Source organism: Eptatretus burgeri, chromosome 1 (assembly GCF_056783735.1).
Source record: "Eptatretus burgeri isolate ZD-2024b chromosome 1, Ebu_testis_v1, whole genome shotgun sequence".
Classification (NCBI taxonomy): domain Eukaryota; kingdom Metazoa; phylum Chordata; class Myxini; order Myxiniformes; family Myxinidae; genus Eptatretus; species Eptatretus burgeri.
The window spans coordinates 149,240,656-149,255,612 of NC_140961.1; the positions used below are offsets into that span (position 1 = coordinate 149,240,656).

The 14,957-nt window shown below is 50.3% G+C and overlaps 1 protein-coding gene and 1 long non-coding RNA gene across 2 annotated transcripts in view; one reads left to right on the forward strand and one right to left on the reverse strand.

The window, feature by feature from the left end:
- LOC147035728 (extracellular calcium-sensing receptor-like) overlaps positions 1-14,957 on the forward strand; it is a 116,656-nt gene that overhangs the window by 25,019 nt on the left and 76,680 nt on the right. The gene's annotated exons all lie outside the window — the stretch shown is intronic.
- Positions 10,615-13,015, reverse strand: LOC147035729 (uncharacterized). The gene is made up of 2 exons (XR_015049512.1): positions 10,820-13,015; positions 10,615-10,787 (listed from the first exon to the last, which is right to left on the reverse strand). It is a non-coding gene; the product is annotated as an uncharacterized LOC147035729 (long non-coding RNA).

Consider the following 14,957-nt stretch of genomic DNA (forward strand, 5'->3'; position numbering starts at 1 on the left):
GTCATCACCTCATTTCGTAATGTTAATTTTTCAAGTTCAGCCGATTGACATGGGGCCAACGGAATTTGCAAGAGAATGAGAAATTAATACTATAGTCAATTCAAGACAATGACTTCCGACTTCCCTCTTTCCGACTTATGACATGCATTCGACACACTTATCATAGGCCCTATTCACATCAACAAACGTCTCTTTTAATGCATGATGAACACAAGTCATATTTTATTGTACATACAGGTAGTCGTCGACTTACGACCACGATCGGTTCCGACTGACTTCGATCGATGAGGAAGTCGATTTGGTGATCTGTCGAGCAACCTTTATTTATAGTGTATGGGCCTATGCAAAAATTAACGGATATATATTATACCGTATGATGACATAAGAATCATCTGCAAGTCATATTTTATTAACATTTTCTTTGTTCATTATTGTTATAACCATAGTTATAAAAAACATTTTTATTGTTACAGTATAACATTTTTACATCACTTCGGCCTGGTTTCGGGATCAGCGATCAAATAATGTAAATCACGATTAAAAATTATTTTTGGCGATGCGGGAGATATTTCTTAAAATCAGTGGAGGAAATACCCACCATCTCTGATATTTGGGTCTTTCATGTCTCCGACGATGCCTTTATCTCCTGGCACACATCAATCCCCATGACAAAAACCGGAAGCAAAAGGGTCATAGACGACGACATGGATTCCAAATTGCAAGGGTATTGTGTTGTTGTTGTTGTTTGCTATTCTCTCATGTGCACGCGTTGAGTCTGAATCTCACTACGGTCACTATTAAGTGCTGTGCGGTGTATAAACACGGTCGGGTTTGATTTCTATTTTGCGAATATTAAACGCTGTGCGGTGTATAAACACGATCGGGTTTGATTTATATTTGGCGAATAATAAACGCTGTGCGGTGTATAAACACGATCGGGTTTGATTTCTATGTTGAGAATATTAAACGCTGTGCGGTGTATAAACACGATCGGGTTTGATTTGTATGTTGCGAATATTAAACGCTGTGCGGTGTATAAACACGATCGGGTTTGATTTCTATGTTGCGAATATTAAACGCTGTGCGGTGTAGAAAATCTATCGGGTTTGATTTGTATGTTGCGAATATTAAACGCTGTGCGGTGTATAAACACGATCGGGTTTGATTTCTATGTTGAGAATATTAAACGCTGTGCGGTGTATAAACACGATCGGGTTTGATTTCTATGTTGCGAATATTAAACGCTGTGCGGTGTATAAACACTGTGGTGGAGTCTGCGGGCCTATGGGGAAGGGCATGGTGATGTTGCATGGTGGGCGTGATGATGGGAGGTGGCCGTGGGGGTCGGCGAGGGATATGAGGTGTGCACGCCGTCTGAGGCGTCGTAGTAATGCTGGATTCGGCCGGCTCGTGAGTGTACCGCGTACGGAATAAAGGGAAGCCGCGGGCACAGTACGCCCGCGCTCGCACTCGTGCAACACAGCCCGGCTCGACTGTTCCTCCGCTTCGTGTCTGCCTGCTAAGCATCTCCCATTTCAGTACAGCACAGTTGGCGAACGAGGATCTTCGAATCGACGTGTGTAAGGGCGGCAAATGACCCGTGCGGTTCCAGTCTACGGAGCCAAAGGTCTCGCCGGCGCGAACATGGCAAAGGGTCGGTGCATGGCAAACGTACGCGTGCCCGCCTTCGTCGGAATCGACTTCGGCCACGTCGAGTGGGCAACGTTCGTTCATTTGGTTCATTTTCTTGTTCGTTTTGTCGAGGATACGCGTTTCGGCTCGAACGCGGCGTTGGACGTCGCGCAAGCTCTGGAGAATGTCCGAGGTCTCGATGGTCGGGACACAGCAGATGGTCTAGGGGTCATCGCAATGGGCCAGGCACGCACGGCCATGCGCACGGTCTGCGGCGCGGGTCGTGGGCGAGCGTGGCAATGCAATCACTCGGACGGCGGTCTGGCCTCTCGAGGTCATCTACGGTGTGTGGGCCGAGGGTCATCGCCCATTGTTGCGTTCATAGATGGCAGTGTGCGAGGCGATCCTTCCGTCCCGCGTCGAAACCTGCTTGCAATTGATCCGGAAATGACAAGATCAGTGGCAGGGGGGGGGAAGTGAGCGAGGCACGGATCGGGTGTCGAATTGAGTCCACTCGTGCTGGCCGCGCATCGCATTCGGCTGTGCCGTGCAAATTCACGGCAGAGGAGCGTCCGGCACGGTTCAGAGATCATTTTATTTCTGGTCTGCGAGCAGCCATTGACATTGTCTGCGAGCAGCCATTGACCGACATCGCATTCGACTCGGCGATCGCGACTGTTTCATCTGTCGAGCTGACACTCACGGATGTCCACGCCATGGCTGGCCAGAACGTAATGAGTAGCTCCAGCTGGAACATGGCGACTAATACCAAAGGCCACGCGGTGACCGCGCAAGTCCGCGCGATGGCTCAAGTGCCGCAGGGTGCTCGCGCGCCTAGCGGTGCGGGACGAGGGTGCGCACCGCAGCACGATCGCACCGGGAGCGAAGGGGCACCGCAGCGGGACCCCAGTGACCTGGAGATCAGCCTGCAGCCGGGGCATGATGATGCCGGCGAGCCGGAGCAGGGGCCGGGCTCGGCGAGCCGGACCCTTTTGGGTCGGAACGGGTTCCGGTTCGTGCCTCCAGATGTGCCAGTGCTCTCTTCGAGACCTTCATCGAGTACCGAGGGCGAGGCTCTGGCGGCGGGGGCCGCGTCGATGCAGCGGGAGCCACCGTTCGTTGCTGCCTGCGGCGATGATGTGCGCTCCAGGAGCGGCGAGAGCCATATCAGCTCTCGTGATGAGTTCCCGCGCTTCGTTCGTGATGAGTTCCTGCGCTGTGGCAGGGTTCGTGAGGCAATGCGCATCGGTGTGGTTCAGGCAGCTTCGACAGGTGGCGGTAGGCCCGTGGCGTTAGAGGGAGTCGCGAGTCACAACGTCGAGTCGACAACCAAGAAGCGGACTCGTGATGTGGGTTGTGGGTTGTTGTTCATGGCATATGTGCTTTTCCTTGCTCTAGTGATGCAGTTTAATGTTGTTGAAATAAATGCCAGCAGTTCTCATGTGAAAGTGGATTTGGTGGAGATCAGTCAATGGAGTTGTTGTTATGATCAATGTGATGTGGGGGCGAATAAAGAAGGTTTGTTAGCCTCCAGTTGCTCCAGGCCGCAGGTAATTGCTTTGTTATGTGCTGGGATTTTATCAGAAAAGCGCGCTATACGGAAAAATGAATTTGCGATGCTTCGAATATTATTCGTAATGATTTATAATGAGCCTATGATTGCAGTGTGGTTTAAGTGGAGTTGCTCCCGTCTAGCGGCCGTGTGGGTCTCGGAGATCGACTCGGAACCAAGTCTGGTGCCCTGGTCGGCGTTACCCCCACCTCTGATTGCGAGCGCAACTCTCTGTGTTCGCTCAAGGCCGTTGGGACGGGATTTGGCGTCTCGACTGATTGTGGTGCGTGAGTTGTTTTGGCGCATTAAATGCATGCAGCCAGCGGCGCTGTTCAGCGCCCCCGGCCAAGGTCTTAGGCTGGCGCCACGACTTCCAGATAGCGGGCTGCCGGCCTCGGGATGTTTATCTACGTCGGGTCTGCCTGGGGGGAGTGGGCCGGAGGCGTTTGATGGGGCCGGAGGAGGTTGGCTCGAGAGGTCGTTACGACCTTGGCCAGGGTCCTGTCAGCATGGGCCGCCTGGGGGCGTTTTTGCTGCATAATGCTGCTGTGCTTCTCATTTTGCTGCTTCATATCGGTAACGCGGTCAGACCTGACCTTTGCTGCTCCACTCTCTCGCATCGACACATTATATGATGTGGTGTGCTATTATACTTTGCTATTTTCATTTTATTTCCATGATTATTATACAAAGTCCTTCGTGTTCTGCATGCTTCTTATAATGGTATGGTAATCATTTAATAATCATAGTTTTAGGGGGGAGGAGTGTGGTGGAGTCTGCGGGCCTATGGGGAAGGGCATGGTGATGTTGCATGGTGGGCGTGATGATGGGAGGTGGCCGTGGGGGTCGGCGAGGGATATGAGGTGTGCACGCCGTCTGAGGCGTCGTAGTAATGCTGGAGTCGGCCGGCTCGTGAGTGTACCGCGTACGGAATAAAGGGGAGCCGCGGGCACAGTACGCCCGCGCTCGCACTCGTGCAACACAGCCCGGCTCGACTGTTCCTCCGCTTCGTGTCTGCCTGCTAAGCATCTCCCATTTCAGTACAGCACAAACACGATCGGGTTTGATTTGTATGTTGCGAATATTAAACGCTGTGCGGTGTATAAAGACGATCGGGTTTGATTTGTATGTTGCGAATATTAAACGCTGTGCGGTGTATAAAGACGATCGGTTTGATTTCTATGTTGGGAATATTAAACGCTGTGCGGTGTACAAACACGATTGGGTTTGATTTCTATGTTGTGAATATTAAACGCTGTGCGGTGTATAAACACTATCGGGTTTGATTTCTATGATGCGAATATTAAACGCTGTGCGATGTATAAACACCATTGGGTTTGATTTCTATGTTGTGAATATTAAACGCTGTGCGGTGTATAAACACTATCGGGTTTGATTTCTATGATGCGAATATTAAATGCTGTGCGATGTATAAACACCATTGGGTTTGATTTCTATGTTGTGAATATTAAATGCTGTGCGGTGTATAAACACGATTGGGTTTGATTTCTTTGTTGTGAATATTAAACGCTGTGCGGTGTCGAAAGACGATCGGGTTTGATTTCTATGTTGCGAATATTAAAGGCTGTGCGGTGTATATGTGATGAATTAAAGGATGTGATGCGTGATCACGTGTCATGCGGCTCGCATATGAGACAGATAAAACTGCGCGGTCGGTGGGATTGTCCCCGGGGAATTGTCATTTACGGCGGTGGTTCACTTAGTGCTCGTTGAATGGTGAAAATTGAGAGTATACCGGACTCCGTGCTTATGCTGGCTAATTGCTGATTTATTTTGTGGTGATCGACTGCACGTTTATTCCTTGCTGCACACGTATTCCTCGCTGCACTCGTATTCCTTTATGTGTCTGTAGAATCGGCTTCAATCAAGTGAAATAAAGCCGACACTCCGAAGATTTTTCCCTCGCATTCATTTCAATTTATTTCACTTGATTCCTTCGGCTCGCTCAACCGACTATTGACAAGATCTTCAAGCCGGAGAGGTTTGATGCAGACCCTAACGCTACTGACTCGGAAATAAAGTGGTCGCACTGGTTCCGTTCCTTCTAACACTATCTGACCATCATTGAAGAGGGAGCCGACAAATTGGCCGCCCTTGTAAACCATGTCTCGACCAGTGTATTTAGGCTCTTCTCGGAGTGTGACTCCTACGACGCAGCGATCGACGTGCTGCGGGCCCTCTATGTGAAGCGCAAGAACAAGGTATACATACCACATCTTCTCAACACACGCAGGCAAGTAGCCGGGGAGACAATCGATCAGTTCCTGCAAGCTCTGAGGCAGTTGGGCAAAGACTGCAGTTTCCGGGCTGTAACCGCCGAGGAACATCGAGACGAAGCGACCTGGGAGGCGTTCATCCAGGGGCTCCGGTCAGCCCCCATTCGGCAACGCTTACTGGAAAAAGCACAACTCACTCTTGAAATGGAAGCTGACCAGGCCCGAGATATGGATACGTTTCAGGCAGCAATCCGAGTCATATGGGACACCAGTGTTGCTAATGAACGCTGCTACGGCAGGAACTCAAGGAACCCCCGGGACACTTCCGACACTGAGGATGGAGATAAACCCGAGGAATCGGATACCCAGACCTCGACAAACTCCTCAGCAACTACTTCGGTTGGTAAATGTTTCTTTTGTGGGTATAAAAGACCCCCGTAACAAATGCGCCGCCAGGGATGCCACATGCATGAATTGTGACAAGAAAGGGCATTATACCAGGGTATGCAAATCGACTCTTAGAAGAAATAAACCCACTTCTGCAGCTCTCTACTCACAAAAGAAAGTAACAGCAGCTTCACCGGGGAATCTATCCAAAGTTATCATCAACGTACGAATTTACGGGCATGTGGCTGAGGCTCTGATTGATACCAGTAGCTCTGAAAGTTTCGTCAACAGCTCACTAGCGAAAGACAGGAAATGGAAGATCCAACCGACAGACAATACGGTATGCATGGCCTCCACATCACTACAGTCCCGCGTACGAGGGTACTGCATGTTGAGTTGGACGTAAAAGGCTACACGCATCGGGATGTAAGGGTACTTGTGCTTCCTGATTTATGCGCAGATGTAATTCTGGGTCATAATGTCCTTAAGCAGCACACGAGCGTCAAAATACCCTTTGGAGGAAGCAAACCTCGTCTAATTCTAAATGCTCTGACCACCGCAGAGGTATCGTCCCCACAGCTGTTTGCTAACTTGTCGCCGGACTGTAAACCGATAGTGATTAAATCGCGACGATTTGCCATAGGTGCGCGCAGATGTTGGTGACTACCAGTCAGAACCATCAGAAATGAATGGTTGTCGATTACTCTCAAACGGTCAATCGCTTCACCCAACTCGATGCCTACCCTTTGCCACGCATAGACGAGATGGTCGAACGCGTGGCCAATTACAAAATATTCAGCACCATCGATTTGCGAAGCGCCTATCATCAAATTCCCATTCGAGAGGAAGACAAACCTTACACCGCGTTCGAGGCAGGTAGACGCCTCTATCAATTCAGGAGGATTCCGTTCGGTGTCACTAATGGAGTAGCTTGCTTCCAACGAGTTTTGGACAACATCATCTTGGATGAAAACCTCAAAGACACTTGTTTCCGTGGACAATGTCACGGTATGCGGTAAGGATCGGGGGGAACATGATATGAATCTGGACAGATTCTTGAGCATTGCTAGAAAATATAATCTGACTCTCAACTACGAGAAATGCGTATTCTCGGTAAGGTCAATTAATCTTCTCGGCTACACAATTGCCGACGGCACGATAAAGCCTGATCCTGAACGATTGCGCCCACTCCGTGAGCTACCCCCACCTCATGACCTGCAGTCATTGCATCGGGTGATTGGAATGTTCGCTTACTACGCCAGATGGATTCCCTAATATTCCTAGAAAATACATCCCCTGGTGCATTGCAAAAACTTCCCGCCAGATGCCGCTGTTGTAAAAGATTTCCACAGCCTCAAAGATGATATCAGTAATTCCGTGGTATTATCGAGCGACAGCACAGCGCCATTCATAGTGGAAACGGACGCTTCCGATCACGCGATCGCCGCGACGCTCAATCAGTCGGGACGACTTGTCAAGTTCTTCTCGAGAACTCTCTCAGGAAGCGAGCAGAGACAATCGGCAAGATAGAAGGAAGCGTATGCTATTGTCGAAGCCCTACGTAAATGGAGACATTATTTACTGGGCAATCACTTCACACTTGTCACAGACCAGCGATCCGTTGCCTTCATGTTTGATGGGAAAAATAACGGGAAAATTAAGAACGAGAAAATAATGATATGACGGATAGATCTATCTTGTTATAGTTATGAGATTGTTTATCGGCCCGGGAGGGAAAACCCTGCTGCAGACACCTTCTCTCGGGTCTACTGTTCGGCGACAATCGGTCGGGCTTTGCAAGACCTCCATGAGGCTCTGTGCCACCCAGGAGTAACCAGAATGGCACATTTCGTGCGCAGACAAAACCTTCCCTATTCTATCGACGATATTAAACAAATGAATGCTTCTTGCCCAGTTTGTGCTGAACTAAAACCCAGATTCTATGGCGCCGCTCCCGGCAGATTGATCAAGGCCACTTCTCCCTTCGAGAGACTAAATATCGACTTCAAAGGGCCCCTGCCGACTGAGACAGACAACATATACATACTCACTGTTGATGATGAATACTCAAGGTTCCCATTCGCATTCCCGTGTTCGGACATGACCTCGGGCACTGTCGTGAAATGTCTCTCTAACCTCTATGCCATGTTTGGGAAACCGTCGTAAATACATTCAGATAGAGGGCCGTGTTTCATGTCGGTCGAGCTCAAACAGTTTCCATATGAACAAGGCATAACAACTAGTCGAACGACGGGTTACAACCCACAGGGTAATGGGCAGGTGGAACGGTATAATGGAGTCATTTGGAAAGCCGTAACCCTGGCGCTGAAATCGAGAGGACTGGGGCCCGAGCGGTGGGAGGTTACCCTTCCCGATGCCCTGAATTCCATATGCTCTTTGCTCTGTACGTCCACCATTGCTACTCCTCACGAACGAATGTTTACTCACCAACGACGTTATGTTGACGGCCAATCGGTGCCCAACTGGCTAATCTCTCCTGGAACAGTGTTCATGAAGCGCCCAGTACGACAAAGCAAGTATGAACCAATGGTGGAGGAGGTCAAACTCATCGATGCTAATCCTGAGTATGCTCATGTTAGACTTCCTAATGGCAGGGAGACCACTGTGTTGGTTCGCCATCTGGCTCCTGCACGTACTCCTCCTGCAGGAACTCCTCCATCTGGTACTCCTCCCTCTGACATTCCCTCCCCAGGTGTTTCCCCCCAGGAACTCCACCTGAGAATGGTGGCGACGGAGCTACCGCATTCTACCCGAGAGCAATCGAGGAGTCATCCCCGACACGTGTCGAGGCTCTCCAAGAGGATCGGAAGCCTCACTCAAATGAAACCACCATTTATTCTCAGAGAGGTCGACGGATAAAACCCCTCGCCGACTCAATCTGTAGAGGGAATTATCGGCATTCCTCGATGGCACCTCACCATGCTCCTATAACTCAAAATAATCCTCACTACTTGAAATGTATTGTTGTGAATTCGCGCCCGCCGGCGTGCGAGCGGCCACGTAACTCGAATCGCGGCACGTCGCACACCGGACGGACAATTCTGTCGTGACCCTCTCGGACTAACGCCGGGAACTAGTCACGGGTGTGCCTTTTGGCCTCACCACGATCGTGCCAATCGGCCCCCCGCGTGGGATAGGGTTGTTCGCCAAATTCGACCTACCTAAGTACCCACACAGAGGGTAGACCGGGCGATCGCACCTCGCCGCAGGTCGACTCCGGACAGGGGCCACTTTAAGCGACGCATTCCGTACTATCGGGATAACCGAGCGGTGTTATCGTCAACCACAATGGTTGCGATTAATTATCGGGCGTATTTAGCCCACTACCAACCCTTTACGTGAAGCAAGATGGAGATTCAATTAAAGAAAAGACGAAGCGAAACGGGAAAAACAGTTCAACATGAGGCACATTTATTCCGCGGCACACGGAAAGCACACATATACAATTACAACAATTATGCACCAAAAGCAGTTGCAACAAAAGAAACACAACAATGCAGAGATACTACCGACTACGCGAGCACACGGCAACACTTACACAGTTTTACTTTACAGACGGCGCCGACAACACATATACTGAAAAGCAAAAGAAAAGGGCCACCCTCAAAGACAAGGGGGCAGACGGGCCTGTGGGCGCGAGACCGGATGGAGCCTACCCGTATTGTGATGAGCCGCAAATGTGGCGGCGGTGCCCCGACTCCGCGCTCCTCCGCGGGTTTCGTTGGCACTGCTTGGAATGAGGTGGGAACGGGGCCCCCTTTCCGCACTATCTCAGCGCGGGGGGGAAAAAGGGGGGAATTGTTGATGCTCTGGGGAAAGAGGATAGCTGGCTTGCTTGGGTCCCGCGACGAGCGACTCCACTGCGACCTCGACCAGGCTCCCGGCTTCCCCTCTCTGCAGCTCCCCGACAGGCTCCGAACCCCGACAGACTGACTCTCCCCCAGACCCGTCTTGACTGCTACTGCCAAACTCCGCCGCCGCCACACCTCTCCAACTCACCCAAACGCAAAAACTGACTGAATTCGCCCCGCGCTCGGCGCTTTATAGTACGGCAGGAGAACCCATATGCAAATTTCCTGATCAGGATGAGCTCGGGGGGGGGGGGGGAGCCACGCTCGCCCATTGGATGGAGGAAAAGTGGGCATGAACCTCCCCTGATCCTCGAATTTGCATATATCGATTCTACTCCGATGCGCCTGGAGGCGGGGCCAAATCGCCCCGCGCTTGCTGATAGGACGGATCAGAAGTGGGCGTGTATCATTCCTGATCCGACTTCTCCTCGGAAAGGCCGCTTTTTGCACCCTCTGCTCGGCGCGCGCCCTGTACGAGTCCAGGACAGCCTGACGCTCGGTGCCCACAAGCGGTACGGGAATGGCCGCAGAAGGAGAGGCGAAGGTGGTGGAGGGTCTAAAGTGGCGGTCCCTTTCCACGGTGACGCTTGGAATGGCGGTGATGCGATGGTTGCGAGAGCGAGTTGTGAAGGTAAAGGTCGTGGCTGTTGGCGTAGTTGTTGTTGTGAAGCGGCGTTGCGGTTGGTGGTTGTTGTGTGATGGCGGTTGAGACGTGGTTGGTTCAAAATAAAGATAGAACAGAAAACGGCTATCTTAAAGGGTCGCAGCCCGAATGAATCACATTTATTCCCTCTAAACAACGGGTTTGGGCTAACTACACATGTACTTACAGAGATATCTCACCTACGGGACCTGAATGGTGGTTTGCGAATTTCCTCAACCACAACAGTATGTTATGACTCTCCACTCGGCCGAGTAAGATGACAGAGTCAGATGAGGATCCTCGAATTACACGTTTTATTTCCGAAGACCACACGCATGCGGAATGTGACTCAGTGACCCTTCAGTCAGGCTCCCCTGAATCACATTAAGAATATGCTTCAAAACAATCACATATATAATCACACAAAGCAAAACTGGGTGTGGACTAAAAGTGTAAAGGAAAAACTGGGTGTGGACTAAAAGTGTAAAGGAAAAACTGGGTGTGGACTAAAAGTGTATGCTAAGGGATAAGGAAACAAAGAAATAAAAGAAATAAATGTGGCAGTGGGCTTCTTTCCCCCCTCCCTTGGGCCCTAGGGGAAGTTGAATCGGTCAATTCTCAGATATGCAACCACAGTTTCCAAGCCACCTACACAACTCTCAGATATGCAAGCCTTGCAAACTAATAACTTTCCTACACTCCTTCACTAGCACCTGCTGATAACAAAGGCAAAGCTTTGGTGATCACTGAGAATAGGAATGTGGGGGCAGCATACACTGAAGGAACAATTCCACAGTTCTCTCCAAGGTCGCACTAAGGGCACACCACCACAGAGCAACAGGAAGGGTGATAAGGGCTTAGTTTCCAAGAAACAGGAACAGCTGGACGCTGTCCAAAAACAGCGGGGTGCATGGAACATTGATAGCCTGAAACATTTAAAGCAACATTTTAAAGCAAGGTTTGAACAATGCACAGTTACAAGCAAGGTCAGAATCCTGACAGCTGATTAACACACAGCTAATGGTCCAAAATATGACCACCTAACATATCATCATAACAGTTTCCCTCCTTGGTCATATTTTGACCATTCCCAGCCACACCTGAGACTCACCGACCGAGTGGACCCCTATTTGGTTCCTGTAGCAGCTACCCCTAGGCCCCCGCGCCTGCCAAACGGGATTTACGAATGCCGTGGATAGCCATCAACATTCTCCAAATAAGAAGTCCCCAACTGCCGGTGGTTCAGGTTAGCTTCTGTTACCATTGTCTTCCCCCTTTTGTCCTACCCACTGCCACATGCCTCCCGTTTAAGCTGCAGTGTATGAATTCAATGCTAAGTCCACACCATATTAACATGTAATACTGTTCTATGTTAGCAGCAATGGTAATACTATTGTTTAAACAATTATACATAAGCAAGTAGCAAAAGTAGTACTCAAGGCACGGGTGTAAGCTCGTCCAGCGCAGGAGTCACATCTTGCACTGGAAGGCAAAACGACACGCACTCTCTCCTGGGTTAGTTATCTGCTTCAACAAGGAGGAATGGTTGTAAACCTTGGCCTAGGTCCACGTGTATGACGTCCCCCTGAAGGCCCTGGTCGTCCCCCTCCCCATTACTGGCCAAGTCGTCCTCAACAGAGAGTTCGCTGTTAATTATTATAATGGCCTGGGTGAGGGGTGACGCTGCGCAGCACTTCTTCAAACAAATGGTAATGAGAAGTTTGATTAGAAACACCCCAAAAATTACCACCACAATGATTAAAAGTACTGACCCTATTAGTCGCAACAACCAACCTCCCCAGCCCTGGAAGATCGACTTCCACCATGCATAACCTTCTTCACGTTCCACTCGATTGCTTGTGAGAACTTCCACCACCTTTTTAATTCGGGCCACCGCACGATTAGTTATGTCCTTCGGGTCCGGAATCCAGACGCAACATTCTCCTTCAATCATCCCGCATACCCCTCCTTGCTCTGCTAGAAGCATGTCTAAAGCTACTCTGTTCTGCATTACCATAGCGCGCATTGATACCAACATCTCTGTTAATTCTGTATAGTAAGCCATGGTTACATTACCTAAATATTCCAAAACTTGTGAAAGCTCATCTAACCTAATGCTATTAATAGTAGTACCGGCATGTGGCATGAAAAAGCCAAGAGCCTTCTCCCACCAGGTGCCTTTGATCACCCCTAAGCGCTCTGATACACCGGCCCATCCCTCTGGATCCCCTGTCTCTGATGCGCTGCGTCGATGCCGTGGTGGTGCAGGGGTAGGGTAAAAAGTGGTCTTAATTCTGCTATCCGGAACTACTGAAGCTAAATAACAACTCCCTTCCCACCCTTTTGGTAGGTAGGGGTAAGCCTTGTCCCCGCAAACCAAGTGAATGCCTTTTGGCGGGATCATCCCGTTGTCATGGTGTAAGGCTGCTTTTATTGTGAATGTTACTTGGTCCTTTACCTGGGTGTCCGGGTTAACAGCGATGACTTCCTGGTCAGTTGATTTCGGGAGGGGAAGTTGAATCTCACATTCTGACTTTCCCATTCTGTTTGCTCCCTGTCCTGTAAAACAGACTGCTCCCCTGGTGTTTTCTACCCATAGGGGAGATGGTACCACCATTACATTAGCACTCGGATTCTTCCCTGCATAGACCCGTTGTGTATAACCACGGGCTGAGGTCTCAGCTTCGAGCCCTTCTACCGGTCCGGTTACATGATTGAAGATGGTTAATGGTAGTACGAAAAGAGGAAGTCCGGTCACGAGGCCAGATGGTGGTTTAAGGCACACCCAGCACTCACTCCGGTTCTCAATGTTTGCTATCTCTGTGGTTAGGGCTACAAAGGTATTCGGGGGCCTTGTTGGTGGCTCCTTTCTTTGTACAGTGAAGTGTATCCAACTACTCCGTGCTGTATGGTTGCTCCATAGAACGCGGCAATAGTATGCCAAAGGGGTGTTGTCTGGTACTTGTGGAATTCTAGTTATCAGACTCGCGTGCTGGCCCCATTCATATCCTTGTCTGGTGGAGGACCCCTTCTTTACTTGTCTCGCCACTACGTGATCCTGGCCTGCTAGTAAAAGGTACCATAGGATGGCTGTAAGGCCCTTGTGTCGGTTTACCAGGTCACTAGACCCATCTGCTAGGATGCAGGGTATTTCTATGAGTTGTTGAGGTCGGAGCAGCGGTACCTTTATGTCCTTAATGTGCGGAATCATTGACGAAAAAGGTTGGGTGCGGTTAACTGAAAAGACTCTTACTGTGTCTAACTCCTTGTTATGGGTTGTCCCAAAATTTGCATATTTGCTTGCTGTCACCTCTCTTGGTACCCCTCTCCTGCTACGCTGTAAAGAAGTTGCTAACTCACTCCCGTTTCCCCTTTCGTGGTCGAGGTGTAGGAGGCGTGTATGGTTCTCGGGGTCTAAGGCTGTCGGTTTGCTGCCTAGTGACAGGCCACCCTCGCACAGGAGCAGCGCTAGCACCAGGAGTTGCATGTTGTGTCGTCAAAGGTCCTGTCGCTGTTTCCTGTATTACAATGTTGTTGTCGTCTAAACCTGCCTGTTCCACGTTTGGCAGGGTGCCTGGTCCAGGTTCCGGCTCCACGTCTGGCGGGGCGTTTGGTTCTAGCGCTGGTCTTTCAGGATCCCTGTTGTCTACGTTTTCAGGTCCCGGGTCCGGCGGGGCACCTGGCTCTGCTTGCAGTGGGTCTCCCTGTGCTATCTCTCCCTGTCCTGCTGGGCCAGCCCCGTCTTGGTTCGGTGGTGGAGGAGGTCTCTGTAGAGATATCACGTCTTCCCCCTCGTCGTCGTCTTCACTATCCCGGTAAAAGACTGAATCAGACACAGCCGGAACCTCTGCTGGGGTTACCTCCTCCGGTTCCCTAGTTTCAGCGGCTTCCTTGGGTGCTCGTTTACAGTGTGAGTGGTGTATCCATGCACTCTTACCCCTCACTTTGACGGCCGAGAGCGTGGTCAAAAGTACAGTGTAGGGCCCGGTCCACTTGAGTTGCAGGGCGTCTTTCTGCAGGAACTCTGTCACCCAAACTCGTTCAGCAGGTTGGAAATCGTGTAACGGGTCTCCAGCAGGTATCGGCAATGCTTCTTGTACCTGTGAGTGAAAAGCCCTAATGGTAGCAGTGAGTGTTCTGCAATAGTTCATCATTCCGTCAGTCATACATGCCAAATCCCAATCTCCCATATCTGGCGGAGCCGAGACCGGTAACTGTATAGGACGTCCTGTTATTATTTCGTGGGGCGAGAGCCCCTTGTGGCATTATTTGTTGCCCGCATTTTCATGAGCGCTATCGGCAGCACGTCTGGCCAGGGCATTGACTGGTCCTCGCAGAGTTTGGAAAGCGTCTGCTTTAGGGTTTGGTTCTCTCTTTCTACTGCCCCTGCTGACTGGGGGTGGTACGGACAATGCAGTTTCTGGTTGATACCCAAGCCTTCGGCTACCTTTCCCATTACTTTTGCCGTAAAAGACCCTCCTTGGTCCGAGGATAGTCGTGTTGGAATCCCAAATCGCGGAATTACTTCCTGTAAAAGTAGTTTGGCCACTGTATCAGCTTCCTGATTGGTCGTGGCAAAGGCCTCTACCCACTTAGAAAACATATCCACAATTACCAGCACATATTGGTGATGT